The sequence below is a fragment of the Tarenaya hassleriana genome, unplaced genomic scaffold, assembly GCF_000463585.1.
Source record: "Tarenaya hassleriana unplaced genomic scaffold, ASM46358v1 Cleome275, whole genome shotgun sequence".
Taxonomy (NCBI): Eukaryota; Viridiplantae; Streptophyta; class Magnoliopsida; order Brassicales; family Cleomaceae; genus Tarenaya; species Tarenaya hassleriana.
In genome coordinates this window covers 4,245-9,978 of record NW_010965983.1, presented here as the reverse complement: position 1 = coordinate 9,978, position 5,734 = coordinate 4,245, and the positions used below count along the sequence as shown (strand labels likewise).

The window sequence follows — 5,734 nt, the reverse complement described above, 5'->3', positions numbered from 1 at the left end:
GGTTTCTTCCAATGCATCATCCATTAAGACAACATCGTACTGCATTTGTTGAAAGTGGAATTGTTAGAGATTATACTCCAATATTGCAGACAGACTTCCAAATTTATTCGCAACGAACAAACAACGGTGTTTTTGACGATTTGCAAGAATCCGTTCGATATGGAGGTAATTTTGGGCATACAAAGTGCAAAGGATAAACGAAGTATTTTTCTGGGTTCTACCTTATTGGACTCCGACATAATGTGGATGTGATGTATATAGAAAAGAATTTCTTTGATAACATCATCAATATTGTTCTAAATGTCTCAGAAAAGACAAAAGATAATGTCAATTCGAGTAAGGACATGAAAAAAATCTGTAAAAGAAAAGAGTTGGAGCTAACACGTGATGGTAAGGCACCAACTCCAATCTTTAGATTACTGGGTCCTGGAAAGAAAGTTTTGATGAAGTGGTTGTAGGAAGAAGTGAAATTTCCTGATGAATATGCCTCCAAAATAGCTCGTTGCGTTGATATGGAGTCAATGAAGTTTATAGGAATGAAGAGTCATGGTTGTCATGTTTTTATGCAACGTCTCATTCCGATCGTTTTTGCAGAACTGGTAAAACCGAGTATACACGAGGGATTATGTGGTATAAGTTCATTTTTAAGAGATATTTGTGCCATAAATTTAAGAAGAAACAATTTAGAAGTTCTAAAGATCAACATACCAGAGGTACTATGTGCATTGGAAAAGGTATTCACGCCTTATTTTTTGATGTGATGGAGCATTTAACGTTCATTTGTCAGATGAAGCGATTGCAGGAGGTCTAGTTCAATTTAGATGGATGTATCCATTTGAACGATTTTTCTTCCATCTAAAGAAAAAGGCGAAAAAACAAAGCTGCGGTCAAAGGTTCAATTGTGAAGCAATATTTACCGGAGGAAATCACATATTTCAGCTCATTTTATTTTGAGCCTCAAATTCAGACGAAGGAACGGAGATCAGACAATAATGATTTGGATACATATCTATATCATTATGAATCTCGGTTTAGGGACGTCATTCCGAAGATTTTTATGCCTACAGGCCAGATGGGTGGAAAATCAAAGGAACATTGGTTAACTGTATAGGAGTACAACCATCTCGCTACTTGTATTTTATTGAATTGTGCAGACCTTCGTCATTATGAGTGGTACGTATGTATGTATATATATTGTAGGTACATTCAATACCCAATCCTCTGTGTCAAAGAAACTGAATATTCAACGTATTAACCTTTTGCAGGATCTTTGAGGAGCATGTTTTGGGTTCTTGCCCAAATTTAAGTGCGAAAGCTTTCGACGAATTGAAACAAGAAAACTACGCATCTTGGTTCAGAGACTATGTAAGTGGATATGTATCTTTAATAGTAATTTTTAATCATATATACATATATATGTTTGCTAACCCAACAATTGATTCTTGTGGTTGATAGGTTCAATCTTTACGTGACGAAAGAATTCCGCATTGGGTGCGAGATTTATCACAAGGGCCTAGCAGAAGAGTGATGTCATGGCCGATCATGTTCACTCGTGGATACACATTTCACACGTATGAACATGAGAAACATCATAATACGTTCAACTACGGAGTGTGCATAAAGAGTTCGAATTACAGTGATTCATCAGATGATCCAGATTTTTTTGAATTTTTACATCAGTTCATTCAGATCAAATATCTCGGATTAGTTAGTCTGAAAAACAGTGGTCTTTCGATGTTATTGGTTTGATACAACCATGAGACATGGATCGCAGAAAAAAAATGGGGAGGAATCGACATCAATCCAATACGAGCATATCCTAAATATGATCCTTTTATTCTCTCGGATCAAAGTGATCAAGTCTGTTTCATTCCATACCCAAAATATCTTGTATCCCAACATAAAAGACGCAAAGAAGATCAATGGTCAGATGTGGTGAAAATCAATCCTCGAAGAATGGTGATCAATTCATCAACAATTGAAGATTCAAAAGAAGCGGTACAAGATCCAAGTGAAAATTCAGTGCTTCCTATTCGATTGAAGATTATGAAGACACACCTATAGTTGCGGATGTAGAAGATGAAGATATTGATGATTTTATCCAAGTTGAACCCGATGAATTTATTTCCGAACATGATAATACATCATCCGAAAGTGAAAATGATAACGATTCGTTGTAATATTTATATTTTTTTTAATATTTTGAATTTGAACATTTTAAAATTTTATTTCTATTTACATTCGGTTTTTATTTTTTTATAAATTTTGACACATATCAACGGAAATCTGTTGATATTATCAACGTAGTTCCGTTGATTTATCTGCAGGATCCGCAATTAAATGCAACAACATATCAAGGATGACCGTTGATATTATTAACGCAATTCCGTTGGTATTTTCAACTTCGATCGTTTTCAACGGACTACCGTTGATTTATTTGCATGAGCTGCAATTAAATGCAGCGACATATCAATGGCCATCCGTTGAAAACAATCCATGGAGTTTGATTTTCCGTTGATAATTTCAACGGATCGGCGTTGATATGTTCATCCGCCAATCATGGCGTCTTGAATTTCGATGAACTTATCAACGGATGTTCGTTGATATAAAAGGACATCCGTTGATATGCTCTATAAGTCCGTCAGCGCTTTTCTTCCCCCTCACTTCTCAAACACGAAAAAAAAAACTGGAATTTACAAAAAAACGGATTCAACCTCTCTCTCGCAATGGTATATTTTTTTTTTCATTTTTTGCATTTATTATATTTTATAAATTAATAATTTTTAATTATATTATATATATAGAAATAATAATTGACTAATTAAATTTATTATTACAGCTTGCTACCAGGTTTCATCGAGGTGGGGGACTATGTGCGGGATCTGCTGGAGCGCCTCCACCCCACTTCCACCACCATTACATTTGCCACTTCCTCCTGATGCATCGTCTGTGTTCGACGAGGATACGAAGCTCGATATCGAGGCAACACTGGATGCTTTCGATAGTCGCACCATTCCCATTATCGATCCTGATCGCGATTATAGATTATGGTATAATTATAATGTTTTTAATTTTTTTATTGAATTTAATAACTAATGATTATATTATGTAGATTTGGAGTTAATGACGACCAAATTAAGAGTGTCCTAACTATCGAAATTACAGCTCGTATGCCTCAGCTGTATTATTCTTGGACCATAGCCTCAGACCACATTCGGCGACAGTGATGGTTATCTTTTATTGTAAGTATTAAAATATAATACTAATCCGTTATAGTCTAATTATTAAATTAAGTAAAAAAACCCTAAAAATTCTTGAACTTGTAATTTGGGGTAATATTAAATCCTAAACTTGTAGAGGTACCTATTAATTCCCAAACTTGCAAAATTGAACACGTTAAATCATGAACTTGTTAAACGGTTGCATAATCGTTCATAGCGTTATTTGGTAAAAAAAACGAGTTGACCGATCCGACATGGCCCATGATGTGGCGGTAATTTTCTGAGTTAGCTCTCCACGTCATGTGCTACGTCGGATCAGTCAACTCGTTTTTTGGACCAAATAACGCTATGGACGATTATGAAACCGTTTAACAAGTTCAGGATTTAACGTGTTCAATTTTGCAAGTTTGGGAATTAATAGGCACCTCTACAAGTTTATGAATTAATATGACTTGAAAATACAAGTTCAGAAAGTTTTAGGGTTTTTGTGAATAAAGTATGAGTATCTTTTAATTTCGGGGTAATCGCATAAAAATACCCGAACTTATACAAAAATCCTAAATAAATACCCGAACTATAAAATTATCATATAAATACCTGAACTTTTCAAAACTTCCACATAAATACCCAAACTTTTAAATTTTTTCCAAATCAAACAAACACAACTGCTGACTCAGCAAAAAACTGCTGACTCAGCAAAAAACTGGTGACTCACAAAAAAAACTGTTGACTCAGCAAAAAAACTGCTGACTCATCATTCAAAATTATTATTAAATATTCAAATATTCATCTACATGTATTTAAATTAATATATACACATAAATTCACACATATATACAAATATATATATATATATATATATATTAAAAATAAAATTATTTATAATTAATAAAACACATATACACATAACTACAATATATATATATATATATCATTACTAATGCATATATATTACAATAAAAATAATTATAATTAAATTTATTATTGGGGTAATCGCATAAAAATACCCGAATTTTTACAAAAATCCCAAATAAATATCTGAACTATAAAATTGTCAAATAAATACCTGAACTTTTCAAAACTCCCACATAAATACCCAAACTTTTAAATTTTTTCCAAATCAAACAAACGCAACTGCTGACTCAGCAAAAAACTGCTGACTCAGCATTCAAAAATATTATTAAATATCCAAATATTCATCTACATGTATTTAAATTAATATATACATATAAATTCACATATATATACAAATATATATATATATATATTAAAAATAAAATTATTTATAATTAATAAAACACATATACACATAACTACAATATATATATATATATATCATTACTAATGCATATATATTACAAACATTAATGGGTCATCAAATTAATGTAAGAGGCTCTTGATCTAATCATAGGGAATATCTATGTATGTATGTATTGATACAAATAAATTAGATATAATTATATGTACACACATGATTTAAGGATAAAATCCTAATTATAGTTAAATTTGCGACGCTATGCTGTTTTTATATATCCTTTCAGGATTGAAAACAGAGACCAACATCGGTTAGATGAGAATATCGACAAAGGGATCGTCTTAGACAATATAAGGAACATGAAGCATAATATATATTGTAACCATCAAAATATATCCCAAAGCAAAAGATTTCATGGTTCGGACAAAGATAGATTTGACACATGTGGGAGCCTATGCTCCACACAAATACCACCCACCCACCATTCTTGGTCCATTCGAGTCCACGACTTCCATGTTTCTTCTCCTTTGATAATAATAATAATAATAATAATAATAATATAAATTTGAGTGTCCTAGTTGGACTAAAAGCGTGGAGAAGAAACCAACAATTGGTGGTCGAGAGTTTACATAATATATATATATTTAATTATAATTATTTTTAATCTAATATATATGCATTAGTAATGATATATATATATATATATATATTGTAGTTATGTGTATATTTGTTTTATTAATTATAAATAATTTTATTTTTAATATATATATATATATATATATTTGTATATATATGTGAATTTATATGCATATATTAATTAAAATACATGTAGATGAATATTTGGATATTTAATAATATTTTTGAATGATGAGTCAGCAGTTTTTTGCTGAGTCAACAGTTTTTTTTGCTGAGACAGCAGTTTTTTGTTGAGTCAGCAGTTGCGTTTGTTTGATTTGGAAAAAATTTAAAAGTCTGAGTATTTATGTGAAAGTTTAGAAAAGTTCAGGTATTTATATGATAATTTTATAGTTCGGATATTTATTTGGGATTTTTGTAAAAGTTCGGGTATTTTTATGTGATTACCCCTTAAAAATAATAATAATGCATAAAAATAATTATAATTAAATATATATATTATGTAAATATATTAGTATTTTAAAATAATAGTAATGTATTACCCGAAACCGAGATCCAAAATATGTCCGTCTTATGGACCGATCGGTCTAGAGAGTAGACTGATCGGTCTACGCATGACGGG

The 5,734-nt window shown here is 31.4% G+C and overlaps 1 long non-coding RNA gene across 1 annotated transcript; it reads left to right on the top strand.

Annotated features, from left to right (window-relative positions):
• Window positions 1-2,627: 2,627 nt before the first annotated feature.
• Window positions 2,628-3,242, top strand: LOC104817638. Its single transcript, XR_772547.1, has 3 exons — window positions 2,628-2,729; window positions 2,840-3,050; window positions 3,166-3,242. It is a non-coding gene; the product is annotated as an uncharacterized LOC104817638 (long non-coding RNA).
• The last annotated feature ends 2,492 nt before the right edge of the window (window positions 3,243-5,734 follow it).